We start from the raw sequence: 20254 nt of genomic DNA, 5'->3' as shown, positions 1-20254 counted from the left end.
CAGAAGCGTTTTTATTCTTTAGCAACTCCTCCGTTGAATCTGCCGCTGCCGCGCTCACTCCCGCACGCCGAATCAGACGGAAAAACGATCGCCACGTATAGACGCAGACCACGCGCGCGCGTGCTCACACATGACGCACACACTGGGAGATGTCGCGCCGCCACCCTTCACAGCGTCTCTCACTGCGACACGCGTGACCAGACGGACTGTTGCATGAACGCCAAGTGACCTTCCTTATACGTGACTCACACTGCCTTGGCCACTCGCACACCGTCTTCGACTCACCTCGATCCCATCCTCGCTGAAAAAACAACTTTGGGGGGGGGTATTAGGGGAGGGGACTCGTTATTTTTGCGGAAAATGGGTTAAACCGGTCCCTTCCTCTCTTTCCTCAAAATCTCGCCTACTCTCTCGGGCGCGAAAAAAGGAAGATTTAGGACCAGGTCTACGGGCGGGAGTCGGGTCTGTTTCCGTGCCAAAATTTTCCCTTCGCTCCTACCCCTCTCTTCTCCTCGAAGCCCCACTTCCAGTCACTGTCTCACTCCTCCTTTCCGGCACGTCAGCCTTGTCTTCGCTTTCACGCGGAGTTCATCTCTTCTCTCTTCGTAGCGCGTCACTTTCTAGCCTTCATTGCGAATAGGTTTTCGCCACAATCCAGCGGGAGCGGCGACTCCACCTTCCCTTGAGGAGAGAGAGTCTCTCGCCCGTCAATTTCGCTTCCCCCTCCTTTTGCACTTGTTTTCACGGCACCCTCTCACGTCACGGACACGTTTACAGCACCTCGGGGAGACTTTTCCTTCGGTTCCAACATTCCATTTCAACCAGCGCGGGAACCAGGGAGAAAACCTCTTCCTCTTCAACCACTCGGCGGCTTCTTCCGCCCTCTCTCACTCCGTCGTCAATGTCGGGCGTGATGGTGACTCCGTACCTCTCGTGCCTATCGCAACCTTCGATATATGCTGCCATGACTTCTCTTATCTATCCCCTCCGCTCTCTTTCGCTGTGCTCACTCCGACCGTTGTGTGGCAGTCAGAGTGAGGGAAAAAAGATATCAGCGTATCCGGTGCAAATGACTTCCACGTATTCTTTAGTTCTCTCTCCCTCATCTCCCTCGTCGCCTGCGATTTTACGACGCGACGAGGGCGTTGGCTTTCCTATGGCTGGGGGAGGAGGCATTTGTGCCATATGGCGGTCTCGATCCTCGTTTCGCGCTTTTGCCGTCCTCTGACGACAGTCTCTGGTCCATTCACTGTCGATTTTATTATCTCTCTCTCACTCCCCCCCCCTTCAGCTTCGTTATGATGACGTCTCTGCTGAACCATCACAAACTATGCTGAGTGCTATGCTACGCGTGCATTTTTAAACGGAAGCCATTTCGTCGCAACGGATTGAAAATTTTAAAGAGTATTTGTCATCGCAGAGTTGGAGGTTTGTGAAAAATTAACCAGAATAGTTAACCGAGTGATGTAATTGCCAGTGCTTAAATTTGAATCTTTTTTATTTTCAACGTCACATTTTTGTTTTTCTAATTTTCTTATGCCTCATGTGGTAAGCAGGTTGCTTGTTGTGTTGTGTTGTTGCATGTGGCAAGTTTTTGGTAAGCAGGTGATGTTGTCATTTCATGATAATGCTCTTTTGTTTTGGAATATCAGGACTTGTTTTTGATGAGATGATTCTACTGAGTCATCTGAAGATGATAAAACAGCTGGTAGGCATTTGCGTTCAAGCGGTATATATGCAAATTATTATCAGTCACCTACTTGTAAAAAATACGCGTATATTATTGTTAATTTTATTTTTTAAACCAGATAGCGTTATCAAAACTAAGCGATATTTCAATTTATATCTTCAATCCTTAATTGTGTGCACCTTAAGCCTCGTGTTTACCGTGATAAAACGGCCGATTGAAATGATCGAATTCACTAATCCATAAAATCAAATATCCTTCGGTAGCTTTAATTTAATATCCTGGTGAGTGAAAAATAAGTTTTAATTTTCTGACGCAATGATAAATAACTATAGGATTTACTAATATGACCCTCTTCGCCCCATATTTCAATTTCCTTATTGCCAATATCGCCATAAAAGGATAATTTTGATTTGTATGCAATTTTGTCATTTTCCATCCCTTTCAATCGGTCTCTTTCCTCGTGTGCTATTCATCAATGGAATCTAGTGTTCTCTTGAAATATAGCCTGAACCGTAAATAAAGTTGAGGTTAGTCTGATGGATGCCGTTTTCGCCAGCTGACTCAAAGGTCGAAAGGATTGAACCCATTCTTTGGTTTGCAAGCTGCGTTATTAGTTTGTTGTTCTGATTAACGATTTGTAATATGTGGAAAATGACCGAAGCCATTGTATTGCCAAAAATTCTATTTTTAGATTCTATTAGAACCAGGGGGCTTAATTACAATCACGTTATTAGCAGCGCCTATGTTATGTCACCTGGTGTCAAGTTATTGACAAGGTTCAAGTGTACAGACTTATATTCCCGCCTTGAATATTAGAGAGTATTATTGCACTTCAGAATTCAATGAGCGCTATCTCGGACAGGGTTAATTTTTTCCGTGGTAACTACTGAAATTTAATGCCAGTGCCTATTTAATGCTTACAAAGAGGGTGTTTAGGGATTCAAATTTTTCCCTTACGATTCTCCTTCTTTCAATTTTTCGGTTCTGCCAGCCCAAGCTCATCCAAGTTTGCCAAAATTTAAGGAGGGGTATGAGAATTAAACTTCTAAAATTGATCATTTTTCATACTCCAGGCAATCTCATGTGAAATTACTCTTTGAAGGGATCCTTTTCAAGCAGTGGACTCAACTGTTATTCCTCATATAAATGATAGATGCCATGTTATTTTATCTTTTCATCAACCTGTAACTGTACTAATCGGACTGAACATTTTCTTATTCTGGAAAAATCGAAGTAATCAACCCGAATGTTGGTTTGATAGGTAAGATAGGTAATTATATAGTACTAAGCGAAGCGGCATGTAAAAATCCCATATCAGTGAAGGGTGTCCAGATTTCTCCCCTGTCAGTGATTTCCCTGGAAGATTTAATACCCAGTTTATTCCTTGCGTTAGCAAATATTTGCTTTTCCTAAATATATTAGTAACGTATGCAAATAATAAATATGTAATCATAAAATCGGCCCGGGCTCAGACTATCACAAAATGAAAGTAGAAGTAATTTAATATTCTTTGTGGCAATGGTCGTATGGTTGTCTTTCTTTCTTTGCATTGACCCTGAACTCGCATCCTGGTTCGTAATTTATTCGCAATTGGGGTATAAAACTCATTTTATACATATCCATCAACTATTATTTAGTAAGCCGTTGTGTTTTAACTTATGCTTATTCTTGTTTCCTATTTGCTGAAGTCAAAATAATAAAGTTCTTCCCCCTGAATCATAGCACGCAAAGTTTAGGTATTAATTAGTTTTTTTTCAGAATGAGGAACTAGTTAATTTAGATCTATCAAATGCTTTTCGAACACTAGAGGGTTTACTCTGGGGTTTGGATGATATAAAATGTACCAAAATATAAAGGTCTCCTAAACTAATACTTGGGCTGAACAATTTCTCTAGCATTACTGGAGTTGGAATTTTACGAATAACATATTTCTTACCTAAGCGCACTTGAAATACTTTTTTTCGAGTCCATGCTTTTTTTAGTTATTATTATTTACCCTATAGGTTTCGTCAAGTTCCTCAAAATATAAAAATGGAATGGGATTGATGAGAAATCAATAACGACAGATACTTTCGCTCCTGCTAGGTAATGATGTTTTAAATGTATTCGTGTTTGAAAGATCCTTTGTTTTACGATTTACTCTTTAGTTTATTTCCATTGAGACCGATTCTAACTTCCAAGTTCTTGACTTAAAGGACTAAACATCATTTGGGTTATGAAGCTCCATCTCATGCATCCTAAAAGTAAGCGAACGATCTTAAACGAGCTCAACTGTTTGGCAGCGGATGGATTTTATTTTGTTTAGAAAATCTGGGGATGCAAAATTAGACGTGGGTATCTTGAGCCATTTCTAAGGAGCGGTGAAAAAAAACCCTCTTCGAGAAATTTATTTGGTCACATCTTTTCTTCTTCCGTTGTGATTTATCATTTCCCTCCGCCGGTTATCCTTATTTTCTTCTCTCTCACTCTCCCTAACCTTTTCCCTGCCGTCGCCATCGAATCCTTATTCTTCCTTCTCTCTCTTTCTCTCACTAGATCCATTCATTTCTGATGGGGAGACAGCTGTGGGAACCTCTCCTTTCTCTCCCGCTCTCTCAATCTCTAATCTCAAGTAGTTTTGGTGTTCGCGGAAACTCCCTCGGTACCTCCCATTTCGTGTACTCCCCTCCCACTTCCCCTCACCCATTCTTTCGCTCCTGTGTATCTCGCTCTCCAACCCCCGTAAGCCCAAAACTTGTCCTCAACTGGCTCTGGGTGCCCGCGATGTTTTTCCGAGTGAAAAGGGACGATTTGAAGGTAGGGAGCTCTGCGTTGAAAGCAAGCAGGAGGTAAAAGGAGCAGAGAGAGAACATGGGGCTGGAGTAGTGTGGAGGAAGGGCCTAGTGTGTGAAAAGGGAAATTGTGTACGTGTGTAGGTGGGGTAGATAGGAAAAAAAAGAGAGGGTATGGTGCGGGTTTTGAAGTGATGAGCGTTGCCGCTGTTAAACATTGGTTACGTGAAAAGATTTTTCACCTTGAAACTCCAATCTGGGGGCTTTATTTTGTGCTATGATGTAAACATGCCAATCATCAAGCTTGAATCAAACTGTTTTTGGGATGGCGATGTATTATTAAGTTTACTGAGGGTATTGATGCAACCGGTCTAGACCGTTGGAGTCGAAGGGATTGGAGTAAACGATTAAGTATGTTCAGGAGAACATGGACCAATATGCTAGAGACTGGGTCGAAATATGCAGTTCAATAACGTGTTCTATAGGGTTTAGAAGAATAGTTTTACCATAATTCTGTTGAAGTTACAAGTTCTGAGTGCATAATATATTGCTTAAATTTAACTTTAAGTAATTTTTAAAATTTATGTCATTTTGCTTTTAATGAAAAACCTTAGGAAAATTACAGGCAGCTTAATTTCGCGTCCGAATACATGTTCACTAGGTATTTAATCTCTCGAACAATCATTAACAAATAAACCGTTTAGGCGCAATGTTAGTCTCTAATCTCTATCTTTTGGCATAATCAATCAAACAAAGCATTAATACGACTTTTTTCTTTAAACGCACGACAATTGTTCTGACTTTGAACTAGTACTTTACCATTAGAAGCATTGCTCCATCAGTAGGCTGTTTTCAATCTAGAGTTGTCTAGCTTTTACCGGCATTACTTCTGAATTATTTGGAGTAATGTGACACTTCAAGTTTACTCCTGAATTCATTTTCGTTGTTTGCATAGCGCCCAATTCCTTTTTGGTTATAGATATTTTTCATCTCCATAGCTGCTATTCCGTTACTAGGAGCCCGAGTGATTTCCGCTTGCTCCCATTTGTTTTCTTCCGTCCACGCCAAACTAACATTTTCCTTTCTTTCTCAGCCATCAATATTTCACTATCTCTCCATGTTTTCCTCTTTCAACTTTTTCAGAACCCAAACTTCTACGAACATCCAAAACTTAAGTTTTCACTAACCGTTCATTATCCTTATGCATGTTCCATTCAAAGTATACACATAGGGATACTAACCTAATTTTTGCATTAAATTTTTTCCAAGCATTCTCTCGACTTTTCTGAACTTATTACAACTCTGTAAATGCATTTTATGTTTTATCCTTCGTTCTCAGTGTAGCTTTTTTCGTTTTTTTCATGATTATTATTTCACAATCTAGTAGAGCACGTCCAATTTTCCCTCTCTTACATTTCTCGTATCTTTCCACGGCTTTTCATTCTCCATACTTAATTATTCAATCACCCGTACATTTTTCTCTTAGTCCCCATGGCTTTCTTTTCCATTCTTTCTCTTTTCCTTCTTCTTAATTACCCTACCTGTGTTACAAGTCTTTCTACTAATGATGTATGCACAGTTCTTACAGTAAGTATTACTACGTACTTAACGTTCCTTAAGTATTACTTCTTATGTAGATAAGGCACTATTTTTGATCATCCCAATTTTTTTCTTCATATACTTATCATAATTTCGAAATTCATCAATTACTTTTTGATATTCCTTATCTTTTATTTCAGTTCATCATTCTCATTCCTTTGCATCCTAAATTTCCTTTTAGATAACTTTTAACATTTAGCAACATTACACAAAAACCAAATTAAAATCCGAATATTCCTGGTCCACGTTGCTTGTATTGATGATGCTCGAATTTATCTGTCTGAAACTTAATATAATCTGATCTTTCTGTGCATTCGAGCATTACAAATATGTATTTACGTGTTTTATACAAATTTAACTGGTCACTATTAGTTTATACACATATATATGCATACGAAAACGAAAGCACTGATTTATTGATTCATCAACACCGAACCTTAGACCCTGGTACCAGCAATATCAAATATTGCCAGGAAAATTCCTTAGCAACGTGTTAATGGAGGAATATTTGATAAGAAATTCCAGAACCGTGTGATATTTGGTTAAAGGCAAGTTCCAGAAGTTCAGTTTTATGGTTGGCATGAACTACAGATTGATCTTGTTCTGGGGAAAAAGCTAAAAAGACAAGAAATTTTCTAAAATCATAGCAAAAATATATGGGATATTTAGTTTTTCTCATATTTTTTCTTGATTTGAAACAAAATTAAATTTTATTCTTTGTACGCAAATTCTTTTTCACAATGATATTCTAGATAAATCTGTGGGTCAAGGCAGATATTCTTCGCTCTAGCAAAGGTATTGAACAACCAATTGATTTACAATGCCAATTTATAAAATATCTTACTTGACATTACAAGCTATCTTTCGTACACATCTCGCAAAACAGTGTAATCCTTCGTGTAGTAATTGTTTATTAAAGTGCTACAAAAGCAATTGAAATGGGGTCATGAATTAATAAGCATAGTATTTAGGAATTTTTGCGTTGTGTCATTCGCAAGACTATTCTTACTACGCAATAAAAATTACTTGCGAAAGCCAACATTGGAAGTCTAATGAATCATTTAACGTCTAGTTTAAGGATTGAGACCCTAGGAAAATCAATGTACTTGACAAAAATTCTGTCCTAAAAGGGCTGTCTATATGTAAATATTAATTGGTGGTTAACCATAGGATAAGACATTAATGATGTATTGTGCTACTGGTTTTTTTAGCACGTCCTGAAAAAGTTTTCTCATATATTTTCAAAAAAGGGAATGAAATCTATAAAACTATTGGTATATTAACATAGCATTAAAGTGATGATTAATTAGTTTTTTCTTTGAAAGACAGGAAAGATAAAATGATGATTTCTATTGTAAATTGCATAATTAATGTTGAAAGTTAGGAAAAAATGCCAAGGGGCAGACCAATGAAGGAGAAGCGATTTACCTAAAAATACCTTCCAAAGAATCAAAGAGGTAACAGAGATTTAACGAAGACTAACGTAGTGGAGAAATAGAAAGAAATACATCAGCTCGGAATTTATCTAGGTGAATACATTTTCTCTTGGGCTTTCAATGGATTACATTATCCATTGGTCAAGACAAAGACCAAGCGAGAGAAACGGGAAAGTGGAATAGGGCACAGCGCTGCAAGTGAAAAGGACCAAGTGTGTAGGAAAATGAAAATGATAGGGTAACATGCCATTTGATGGGGGATCAAAAAAGTTCTAACATCGGACCGCACTATTTAGATGCTCTGAATAGGCATACTAATTATGACATTATTATGTACAGCGGAAGAGGTTTTACGTATAGCTGTGATGTCTTGCATCCAACTATTAAGATGAAAAAAAACCAGGTTTTCTTTCAAGATGCACGGTCATAATGGGAAAGTAGGATTAATAGTCCAACCTCTGCTGCAAGAAAGTTTGAAGTGTAAAGATGATATTATGGAAATGAATTCCGATGAAATTCGCAACCAGCTCTTAGTAACAAAATAATTACTAATTAATGTAACCTAGTGTTATTAAGAGAAGAGAAAGACAATGTGTGGGAACACTATATCGTTAAGCGAATACTACCTTGATCAAAAAGTTCCCGGAATAACCACCGTGTGGCGCTCCCATCGTTCCGATTTGAGTTCTGTTTTTTTTTTGTTAAATTGGTACATCTGTTGTTGATATTCCCTTTAAATCTTAGTGTCATAACTTGACATTTGCAAAAGTTACGTAGCCAAGAGTACATCTATCTCTGTGTGTGTTGGCGATTTTTTACAATTGCAGAAATGGATTTAAATTTGCAACAACGAACTTGTATTAAATTTTGCGTAAAAAACGGATTTAGTGGCGCACGGACGTTGGAAATGTTGGAAAAGTGTTTCGGCAACGATTCTCTAAAAAAAACGGTCGTTTACCAGTGGCACGAGCGGTTCAGAAGTGGTCGTGAGTCAATCGAAGATGATGAACGCAGTGGCAGACCATCGACATCGAAAGTCGGTGAAAAAATTGATAAAGTAAAAGAAATGTTGGTCAATAACCGCAAATTAACCATCAGAGAAATAGCGGAGGACTTTAACATTGCCTATGGATCCGCCCAAGACATTGTGGTTAATGATTTGGGTTTCCGTCGTGTAGCAGCAAATTTGGGCCCAAAAGACCTCAATTTCATGCAAAAAAGAGACCGTGTTGACGTCGCAAAAGACATGATTTGCGAGGCTGAATCCGATCCCACATTCATCAAAAGGATCATTACTGGAGACGAGACGTGGGTTTATGAGTACGACACGCAATCCAGACATCAGGCAAGTGAATGGCGTTCACCAAATGAGCCGAGACCAAAAAAACCACGTCGTTTTCAGTCAAAAAAGAAGGCAATGCTGACGGTTTTCATGGATTACAACGGTGTAGTGCATCATGAATTTTTGCCAGAAGGCCAGACAGTAAACAAAGAGTATTATTTGGGCGTTATGAGACGTTTGCGTGAAGCAATTCGCCGAAAGAGACCAGAAATGTGGGCAGAAAACTCGTGGATTTTGCACCATGATAACGCACCGTCGCACAGTGCTATCATTATTCGTAATTTTTTGACGAAAAATTCAACAAATACCATCCAACAGCCACCGAATTCACCTGATTTGGCTCCCTGTGACTTCTTTCTGTCCAATCGAGTTAAAAAACCATTACGGGGAACGCGTTTTAGCAGCCGAGAGGAAGTAATGGAAAAATCGCAGGAAGCACTGATGGACATACCGAAAACCGAATATAAAAAATGTTTCGAGGATTGGATCAAGCGCTGGCATAAGTGTGTTGCAGTCGATGGGGATTACTTTGAAGGGGACAATATAGATTTAGATGAATAAACTTGTATTTTTAATGAATAAATTCCGCCAAGGGGTCCGCAGCTTAACGTCCCATCCGACGGACGGCGTACTCACTCAAAGTGCCCTCCACAAAACACCTACGGATCGGGGATATCACTGAAAAATATCTTCCGCCGCCGGGATTTGAACCAGGGCCCTCTATGTGTGAAGCCAGTACTTAAGCCACCGCAACATCCCGAGCCCCCCGTGGTTCATTGAAATTCCATTAAACTGGAGAGGTTAAACTCCATTACGACTAGGTAATCACTAATTAACCAAACAGGATAACTAAATAAATGGTTAACTAAAAATTCGTTGCGCATGAGTATAATCTGATTTTAGAAACGAAATCGTGTTTTGTAATGGTTATTTCAGATAATTCAGAAGTCTGCTATAAACTTAGGTGTCTCACCGGAATTTCTTTTTCTTGATCAATTTTCTCCTGTCGCTGCTAGCTTATCCTTCTCCCGCCAAAGCCTTCCCATCCCATCAGTGTTATCATTCAAGAACTTTCGCAATTAGTTGTGCACGTATACTATCGAATTCTTCCCCCATATAACCTCTCCGAATTTTCAAATAGATTCTAGCTAAAGTTGCGGTCTCTACCTTTATATCTGGTAATGGATGCTATCATTCAACTAACCTCTGCTCACAGCCCTTTTTCCGAATTTTCTGTATGGTACTACTACTATTTCGTGCTGACTCTCCTCGTCTCAGCGATTAATTACTCTGTAACTGTGGCTACAGGAATCCCTTCTCTTCCAATCTCTGTTAACACAATCTTAACGTGTCTATATTTTTTTCACCCGATTTCTTGCTCCTTGTATTTTCTGACTTCCCGGTAATCAATATAAACCCAGCATTCCATATTTCCACCCTGTTATTTGCCGTCCTCTTCTGTACCGTCTTTTTTGTTGCAGGTCACTCCGTCGTGGAAGGGTGCTAAGCACCTCTTCTCTTGTCAGAAACGACATCCACTCAAGTAGATAGAGTTCTCCATTTTCCAGGGCTCTTTATTCTATTTTCATCACAATATCATTGGAATAAAAGAATGCTGATATTTTGGTGTCTTCCACGAAATTATGATTGACATAACTTACATTTCCGCTTTAGGTCAATCGACCAAAGTAGCCGTCTGATTCGGGCCCTTCCTTTTGTTATGACTTGCTTCTTCGCATCATGATGACTCATATCATGGGTGACCACACCATGGACCGTTATCATTGATCCCACCCATACAGGCATAGGAGCCATCAGAACACTCAAGCTCTTCCACTACGGGATGCATAAGAGAAATTATAGAATAAAGTGGAAATTACCAAGTGGAAAATTGTTGCTATCTTTTCTTTATTATGTTCGAATTCCACCACATCACGGCTGAAACTACTCAATTTGAGAAATCCTAGAATAAATGGCCATCAGAAAAAATCTTCATTAGGGTTACGAAAACAAGTAATAGTTCCAGTAATAGATACGCTTTGAAGCGGGTATGTAGGCTCCAATTTCAATATAATGAAGTCAAATTAAATACATGATGGAACATCTTAAAATATCTAACCAACTTCTGTTTTTTAGCCATGGAGGGGAGGTGTTATGTAGCCACGAAGCATATCATAAAACGCAGAGCGAGTTGCGCAGTTCCCAAATGGGGATCCACCTGGCGCTGTTTTTTTCGACTCCTTTCCAATTATGACTCCAGTCCCTGTAGTCATCTCTGTTTTAAATAAGAATATTACCAAGGCTTCCATCCGTGCATTCCCTTATTTTTAGATCAAGTCAAAGGAGTGAAAAGGATAAGGAGGGGGATAAAGTGATCGTGCCAGAAGACAGGGGAGTCTTGTTCGTTGTATGTGATTAAGGGAGGTCCTTCATTACCTGACAGTTGGATAAAGGGAAGGGAAAGAAGGGCGAACGGATGAATACTACAAGGGAAAATGCAGAACGTCAAATCGTCCAGAGATGTAACTGTCTGGGATGAAAACTTTATTTAGTGGTAGTCTACCATTGGACCACAGTGTTGATAGTCTACCATTGGATGGACACATTGGTCTTCACGACACTGCCCAGCTCCGGCCACAAAGACAACCTGACGCCCAGCACTACATGAAATTGTTCTCCTTCATTCTGTCCAGCATACCCCTAAATTTCCTCCTCTACCTTGCTTGCAAAACATCCTCCCCTCTTTCATAGTATTCTGCATTCAATCGCCAACCAAAATATTCTGCATCCACTTTTCCTACCTTTGGACCTTTCCCATCAACCCTCTCTCCTCCCCCACCATGTCTAGCACTTATTCGTTGGTTTTCCTTTCCGTCCATTTTAGCTTTTCAATCTTTCTCCAGCCAACATGAAATGGAAAGCAATGAATTTGAGTGAGGTGAAATGGAGATGGATGGAAAACAGAACTGGTAGGCTAAGGTTTTCGTATGTCAGCAGCAAAAGTATTCATTTGATTCCACAGTATCTAACAAAATGTTTTAATATATTTCTAAACAGTAATTATGACTCTCTTGGATCCTTATATGCTTGCTTTAGTTTTATTAGTATTTAAATATAGTGGAGTAAATATTTACCCTAATATTTTTAGATAACCACGCATCAACGATTCTTCCTCGTCCTTAGTTAAATAAAGGTAAATATTTAGCGCCGGCAATTTTCCAATGACCATCATATTTTCATAGTCCTTTTACTATTATCTTCCAAAGTTTATTTCATGTAACCTACCTCATACTTCCCTTGCAGTATCTCTCTTCTGATTCTCTATAGGTTATATATTACGTCAATTTTCATTCTTTGTCTTAAAATAAGTCCGCATGTCAATGGCATAATATTTGCTCTTCTGGAGATAGTCGGAAATTTGTTAGGCATGTGTTTTTTCATTTTAATGAAAGTCAAACTTTCAATTTCACCTCCTCACTAGCATCAATTCCATGAAGAATTAGAGACAGAAATGTTAAATCATTATGTTTAATTTTGGAAATATTATATCTTCTTGATATAATAACCATTCTATCTAAAATACTACAACTTATCTAACCTCTCGTTATTGAATCATATCTGCGAAATGGTTAGTTAAGGCCGCAACTCTTTCTGTTCATCTTTCATTTCGAAATTACGTTAAATACTTAGTAATGCGATGGAAACTCTACATATGTATTCTGAGACCGTATCATTTTGAGCCCTTGTTTATTTTTCCTCCGTAAAGAAGTGGAAATAGTAATAAGGCAGCCCGTAGAGGCAGCCCAAATAATGGAAGATTTAAATTTGGAATATATGGAAATGTTCAACCTATGGCGAGAGGTGATCGCAATGTGTCAAAATACGTCTTTTTAGGGTCTCCGATCAGCCAGCCATTCCTAAACTAAATTGGGACTCGAGCTTGGAGTTTATTTACTTGGGAGCATTCCCATTTCTCACGCCCTCACTTATCTCCACCCATCTTCCGTCCACTGTGCCAAACTTAGTTTTTTTCTATCTCGAAAACTTTTTTGTAGGCTGGGAGGTGGGTATTGGGTATTTATATCCTCTTGAGTTCCTCTCGGATGGCGCTTTAATAGGTAAAATTTGGAACGCATAACATCAGTAAACATTGAGGAATTCCTGCGAAGGGATCAGTCAGTTCTGTGGCCTCCATACCCATGCTCCGTCGGCCTCAGGGAACGCTCGATTTAATGACTATCGAAGCGGTGTGAGGTTAAAGGATCTTGAAAGGCGGAATTTCATTGAAGGTTCACGGTTCACCCGGCCTAATCGATCATTTCGGAGTAAATTTGTTGTCCAATTTGAGAATAAAACACAAAGAAAGGAAAAAACCACATGTAAACTCATTGAACCTGTGTTCAATTGGAGTGCTCGGCTGACTAAAACAATTCTTTCTTTTCCCTCGAAGTGGGATATCCATAGTGAACATTAGGTGTATAATCCCATTGAGGCTTTTCGGACTGTTGAATCGCGAAGATATACCGTCGAGGGCGGGAATAAATTAGTTAACCCAGTTGGCGGGCAAAAGAAACGTTTCCTAGAATCATGGAATGTTTAATTTGCGGTTATGGCTTCACAATCCTAGGGAATCAGCGTCAGGAAGGAGTTAAACTGAGAAAGGAGAAAGATAAGAGAAAGGGCGAGGGAAAGGGAGAGGCACTTTAGGACTCCTTAGGAATGAGCGGCTCATTAGTCTATGTGCCCTTCTGAGAATACAAGTCATGAGAGCCGGCCTTGGGTCGGGAGATTAAATTTTCGTCTCTTCCGGGGGCTATCCTCAAGCGTTGAAGATATTAGGAAGCTTGACTAATGCCCTAGTAAACCGCAGGCCTTGGCGCGGGAATAAGGAGGGCCAACGGCGCTGGAGGAGTGCTGGATAAATATGCAAGAAGGGAGAGCGTGCAAAAAGGGAGAGGGGTGAGACTGTTAAAGAGAAACACGTAATAATGACGAAGGGGAGAGTCTGTTGCGGAGCAGAGGATTGGACCTGAGGAAAATAGAAGGACGTGGAGACGGATAGCGCGGGAAATAAAGGGGATCTGAGAATGGAGACAATCTGGGAGTGCGTGTGTGAGATAAAGGGAGAGAGAGAGTGGAGTCTCGTTCTGAAACATTCCCCCACACAATGCATATTCGGATTCTGGGGACGCCAACCCCAGCAGTCAGTGCCAAGACTTGTTTTTCTCTCCCCGCCTCGCCCCTCTCGAAAAACAAAGTGCGTTACTTTTTGCTCCTCCTCTCTTTCACTCTCCCTCTCTCACACACGTTTCTTCTTTTACTCTATACACCCTCCCAGCTTTACCCTTTCTCCCCCAGACTAGTTCTCCCCTAATCCTCTCCTCTACTCTGCCTACCGCTCGCCCACTTTCGTTTCAAGTGAGGTTGGGTGAGAGAGAGAGAGAGGAAGAGGATGCATTTGGCGTGTCGGGCTTCCGCGCGGACACTTGTGTATAGGAAGGAATGTCTCAAGGTGTTCAAATGTCTCGAACGCGGTAAGCCGATAATCAGTAGATATTTCTGCACTTCCAGTGCGAGAGGTAGGCCGTAAATGACCATAGTTCGGATTAGTGCACACGAAATCACTCCATAAAACATCTGTTCATTAATTAAAAAATGTTTCTACATTTGAATGGGTTACTGTAATTAGTTTGCATGTAACAACGAGTTTAATTTTCCAAATATACACGTAATGGGGTGTATTTATTATTTATCCCATGTTATGCCTGATAGTTCAATGTCCCAAGTCATTGAAATTGCCCATTGATACAGAAAAGCATTACGTAGGTCTAAATCCTTGATAATGGCATTCAGACTTTGTAACTGTCGTCGAGGGAAAATAAATTCTGTAGAAAATTACAATTCTTTTCATTCGCATTCTATTCAAACTCATTTCCAACTGTCCTAGCTCTCGACACTTTGTGCAAATAAGTAAAGAGGCTTCTAGCAATTTTCGTGGATTCCCATAGACGTTCAGGCATGGGAATGTCATGTTTATCCCAACAGAATGAAAGTATGGTCCAAAACTTCTTCATTGTTTCGCTAAACCTGCTCAATGTCTTGAAAAAGCCTATTAGGAGAACGCTAAAATAAATTAACACAATTTTTGAATGTTTTATTGTAATTATGCTTTCTTGACTTGAAAGCTGAGATAGCGATGATAGAGAAGGGATTAGGGAATTCCTGAAAAATGAGTAACATTGCATGAAGATTGCTAATTATAACATCCAAATTACCTCTAAACAAATTCCTGTGGTTAAAATACTGAGGAGGTGGAGAAACTGCGGCATTACATAACTAAATGATCAACTGATATTTTTGTAGAAAAATATTTTTCCAAGGATTCAAAAATTTTGCTGCAATATGACCAATCTCGACAAATATTTCTTGAAAATCTTATTTATTTCGTTTTATTTTGACTGATTCTTATTCTATACTTATTACACTGATTCTTCTACAAAGCCCTGAGTAGAGGATGCAGCCCTTTTCCTGGATGGCTAACTATCGCTAACAGAAATTTAACTTGTTCGAATACTTATCACCTACTTCAGTCTCACAGGCGAATGAGCCCATAAAAAATCTGCTTTCCCATTTTCCTAAATTCTTGAGTAATTCTGCAGGAATTTTATCTTGTATTCCCACAGTATTCTCTAGTTGAGTTTTTTCTAATACTTTTTATATCTCGTAGTCAAAGACTCCTGGTCCTAAGCTATTATTATCGACATTATATCCCCTTTCTATATCCAAACTCCCCCGCATATTATTTTTCTCATAATTTGCCTCTATGCCAGTACATTCTTTCCATCTCTTGCTAGAACCTCTTTTCCTTTGATTAATATTTGACCCTTTGCATTTCTAATGTGTACTGCAAAAGGGAACGTCTTTTTCTGACGTGCCAGCAGTGCCTTCCTATATTGCGTGCACGTTTCGACCTGTCTCTAATAACTTTCTGAGGGTTTCCTTCCTCTACTCTTCTACCATGCTTCCATTTCTGTGTTAGTTACTGGCTTCAGTTAATTGTGTGGCTTTTTATACTTTATTCTCCGTAATTATTTGTTCACATTCCTCCATCTCCTTCCTTCATTCACCTTCCTGTAAACCATGTTTTCCTAACCCTTTACCTATTAGCTGGTTCTATTTTTCCGTGCGTTTCTTACGCGGTTTTCTTTATTCCTTATTTGAAATATCTCCATATTTCTTCTACTATGTCCGTACCCTAATCCTCATTCAGTATTATAGCCCTATCTTGCCTCCTGATACGACTCATTTTTCATTCCCTTTGTCTTCTACATTTTATTTTCTTAATTTCCTTCACCTCCTTATTCTTTTAAATTTAGCATTACACTTCATGAGCTCTAAATTTTGATCCTAATCCTCCAGGAAAACTATGTAAGTCAATCATACTTTCCTTAATCTATTCCTAACGATCAAATAATCTTAATATTTATCTTCCTTTATCTCCTGGAATTTTCTATGTTTATCTACATCTACTGTTGTGTTCCAATCAAGAGTTATTTATAATTAAGCTATTTCTCCAACAAACCTGAATACCTTTTTCCCCGCAGTCATTCTTTTCTCTCAAACTGATTACCTGAAACTACCTGGTCTCTCTCCCTTAACCTACCGAAAAATCCTAGTCCCTTCACTCAGTCAAGTGTTTTCTTTCAGGTGAATTCTTATTATTTCGTCAAACTGATCTAAAACACTAATTCTTCCTCCCCATGACTCTTTTCGGTATGTACGTACATCTGAGTTCCTGTTAGATGGCTCGTGTTTCTAATAATAATATTCTATTATTCACCTGTTCCACATTTAAATACCGTTTTCCCTAGTTTCCTATTCAGCACTATGAATATTGGGCAGTGTTAGGAAGAGGTGTAAGGCAGGGTTTTCCATTATCACCGGTGCTGTTCAACGTACGTATATGTGGCGGAAATGATAAAAGAGGCATGGGAAGAACAGGAGGTAGGATTGAAAGTCGGCGGGGAATTCATTAAATCAGTTAGGTTTGCTGATGACCAAGCTATAGTTCGTCAGTCAGCCAAGGGGTTGCAAGCATTGCTGTGTAAATTGGAAACTCAGTGCGATAGATATGGAATGAGAATCAATATTAATAAAACAAAGGCTATGCGATTTTCCAAGGCCGAAAAAAACTAGAAAAAGGCTAAGCTAAACATTAAAATAGGAGGGCAAAAACTAGAGCAGGTAGAACAGTTAACGTATCTCGGAAGTGCTTTGGACCAACACGGTCAAAGTAGTAGCGAAGTAAGGAGAAGAATTGCGCTAGGCAAAGAGGCTTTCACAAAGAGGAGGGAGTTAATGACGGGGAAGTTGAGTAAGGATGTTAATAAAAGACTCGTAAAAACTTTGATATGGAGCGTAGCTCTGTACGGCGCGGAAACGTGGTCATTGAAGCAGGAGGATAGACGTAGACTGGAGGCGTTTGAAATGTGGGTGTGGAGTAGGATGGAGAAGGTGAAATGGACAGAGAAGAAAACAAATGAGGAAGTTCTTGGTATGGTGGGCGAAGAGAGGGATTAGTTGGGAGAAACTCTATGGAGGCAGGAAAAATTGATGAAGGGCGTATTGATCGGTAGTGGGATGTTGAAGACTGTGATAGAGGGGAGAATGCTGGGCAAACAAGGAAAGGGAAGGAACAGGATAGGGATGTTTGACGGGATGAAGGGAGGAAGGAAGCACTCAGAGATGAAGAGGGACCTGATGTAGACTAGGTTGCTGGATTGTGTTTTGTTAGGAGTCACAAAATATTAATTTGGTAGTTGTGTCCATCCAAAACCTACCTTAACCGGTAGATTACTTAATAAAAATAAACTTTGAATATCCCACGTTAACTATATCGCTCTGATTTTCAAGTATATTACAAGATTACCTGTATTCTGTAGATGTCGCTCCAATAATCCTCGCTATCTTTCCATCTCACCTCTAGCCGGCACAAATTGTCTATATTTATTCTCTCCATCCTCCACTTTATATTCTCTAATTTTCGTCCTCAACATTGTTCTTCCACTCCAACGCTCTATTCTAAGCGTGGTACTTCTCTTCTATGCCTTTTTTCTGCTGTCATCCGCTCGGTTTGTTTTAGAATGTCGTGTGATGACGATCGCATAGGCATCGCGTCCTTCATTGCTGGGCACGACACTGGGCCCTGACGGCCAGTTTCCTTAGTTTTCACGGCTCATTTCTTAACTTGCTCCATTGTATTTTCTTGGGAAAATAATTGAGGTGGTTTCCCTGCGCTCTTCCTCTGTTGTGTTTTTAACGTGACACCATCTCTGGAATGGCCATCCCACCGGGGTCAGACGCCTTTGCAGCTTGGGTTTTTACATCTAAATGTTGCTTATTTCCATACCTCCTAGATAGTGAAAGTGTTTCATTTCCTTACTTAGATTTTTTGCATAGCTAATAATCCGAATTATTTACCATTCCTCACTGCAATTATTGTCTTGAAATAAAGTAAACACATACTGAGTTAACGTTTTTTTCGATTAAATACTACAGTAACTATCAAAGTCTTCGCCATATACGTACGTATGTCCGTCCGATACAACTTACTCCATGCGGCGTAACGTATGGCAACTGAATTTAAGTTTTGTTTGACATATGCTCAGCTGAAAGACCATGGAATGAATGTCTTCGTAATATCTGAAAGTAAAGTTTATTTGAGTTAATTGTTAGATCTGGTGTTTTAAATAGGAATGGGGACTGGTGTTGAAGTTAATGCGTTAGTTCTTTTTGAAGTGATAAGCCGAGTATTATACATGCCACAATTACTTAGTCCTATTGCTGAGGCAGGGTCAGTATTATTATGTCATTTTGCGAAATTTCATCAATTTCAGTTTCTTATTTTGATCTTTAAGATGAATGCGTACGATTCTGGTATTGGTTTTTGGGAATTCGTAACGTTATGGTCTTTGAAGTGCTGCGAAATTTAATTAACTCCACTAATTTGTTTACAATAAGGCTTACCTATTAAAGAAAGTCGTCAAATTGCCAGAACTCGAGATTATACTAGTCTATCGTAGAATCCGAAACTATACTCAGGCTGCATAATTCAATTTGGCTATGAATAATCTTCAAATGCATTTCTGTTTCCAATATTTCATGTAAAAATCTTTGCCGTGAAACTCCCGGTGCCTAATTTGGGACTTATTGATGCTTGAAATACATTCGTAACTCGTGAAATTCGTAAATATTCGATTAATTTAAAATCAGTAATAAATTGGAGTGTTTTATGAACGTTATTACGCTGGTATCAATAAAATACTTAGTATTTAAAGGACCCAATTTATTTGTGTGTGTGTGTGTAATATAACAGGTTTTTCTGCTTTTACTTGTGAAATAGTGTGTTTCCAAGTTTTTGGGATAACTCGACAAAAATAAAATTTTCGCCTTAAAATAACACGTGCCATCTCCTGTCCGAATTCTTTTACGGTCATTCTGCCTCTCTCCATGCGTATCAAATGCATGAAAAGACCAGTGCCTTTCATCATTGAGAATTGATATTCGGCAAGTTCCTCCGGACGATATAGAATACGCAGGTACAAAATGGTAATGATGAATATTAATATGAGCGTTTAAAAACTTTCCGATGGTTGGCCATCTACGATGTTAAGTTTTACAGTTGTTACCAAATAGGAAAAATATTCTGTAGGACCTCACAAAATCAAGTTTAATCGAATCATCTCAGAACTTCTAACTGAAACGCACTCTTTCAAAAGAAAAAAAATAGCAGATACAAGACGATAACTCACAGTGTGAGTTTCTCAGTAATTTTGCGTTTAGCCTTTTATTAAAAATTTTCCTCAAACTTGTCAGTTCCTTCGTGAAACGTTCACCAGGAAAAACTCTGGCTGTGGAAACGGTGTTTTTGAAGGCAGATCCTCTGTTCGCATATCAAACTTTCCAAGTACCGTCAATGTTCCCCTGGAGATTCTACAACAGGCATTTCATCGCATAACGGCGGAAAAGCGATCGAATTCCTGCCGCGTGTGGGGTAGCTTTAAGCTTCACCCGCAAGAACTTCTCATTTCTTTCCTCGTCACCCATCCTCGCTAAGCGAGAGAGATTCCCGCCCAGTTTCCACACCAGTCTCGTAGTCCAGTCATTATAACATCGATTCTTCCCTCCATACTGATAAACCCGATTTCTAAGACGTGAGGTCACGGTATTATCGCCCTCACTCGCACTTAATTAAGTCCCAATACCAGGCGCCAACTCCCTATACAAATCGGCTCCTTCCTCCAATCGAGACCATTTTTCACACCCTGATCCTCCTCGATACGATCGACACTGATCTTTCCCCGATTCGGATCTAAAGTAGTCTTAGGCAAAGGAAATTAATCATTTTTAGACTCCC

The sequence above is a fragment of the Hetaerina americana genome, unplaced genomic scaffold (genome assembly GCF_022747635.1).
Source record: "Hetaerina americana unplaced genomic scaffold, ioHetAmer1.1.p SCAF_3, whole genome shotgun sequence".
Lineage (NCBI taxonomy): Eukaryota > Metazoa > Arthropoda > Insecta > Odonata > Calopterygidae > Hetaerina > Hetaerina americana.
This window is presented reverse-complemented; position numbering follows the sequence as displayed.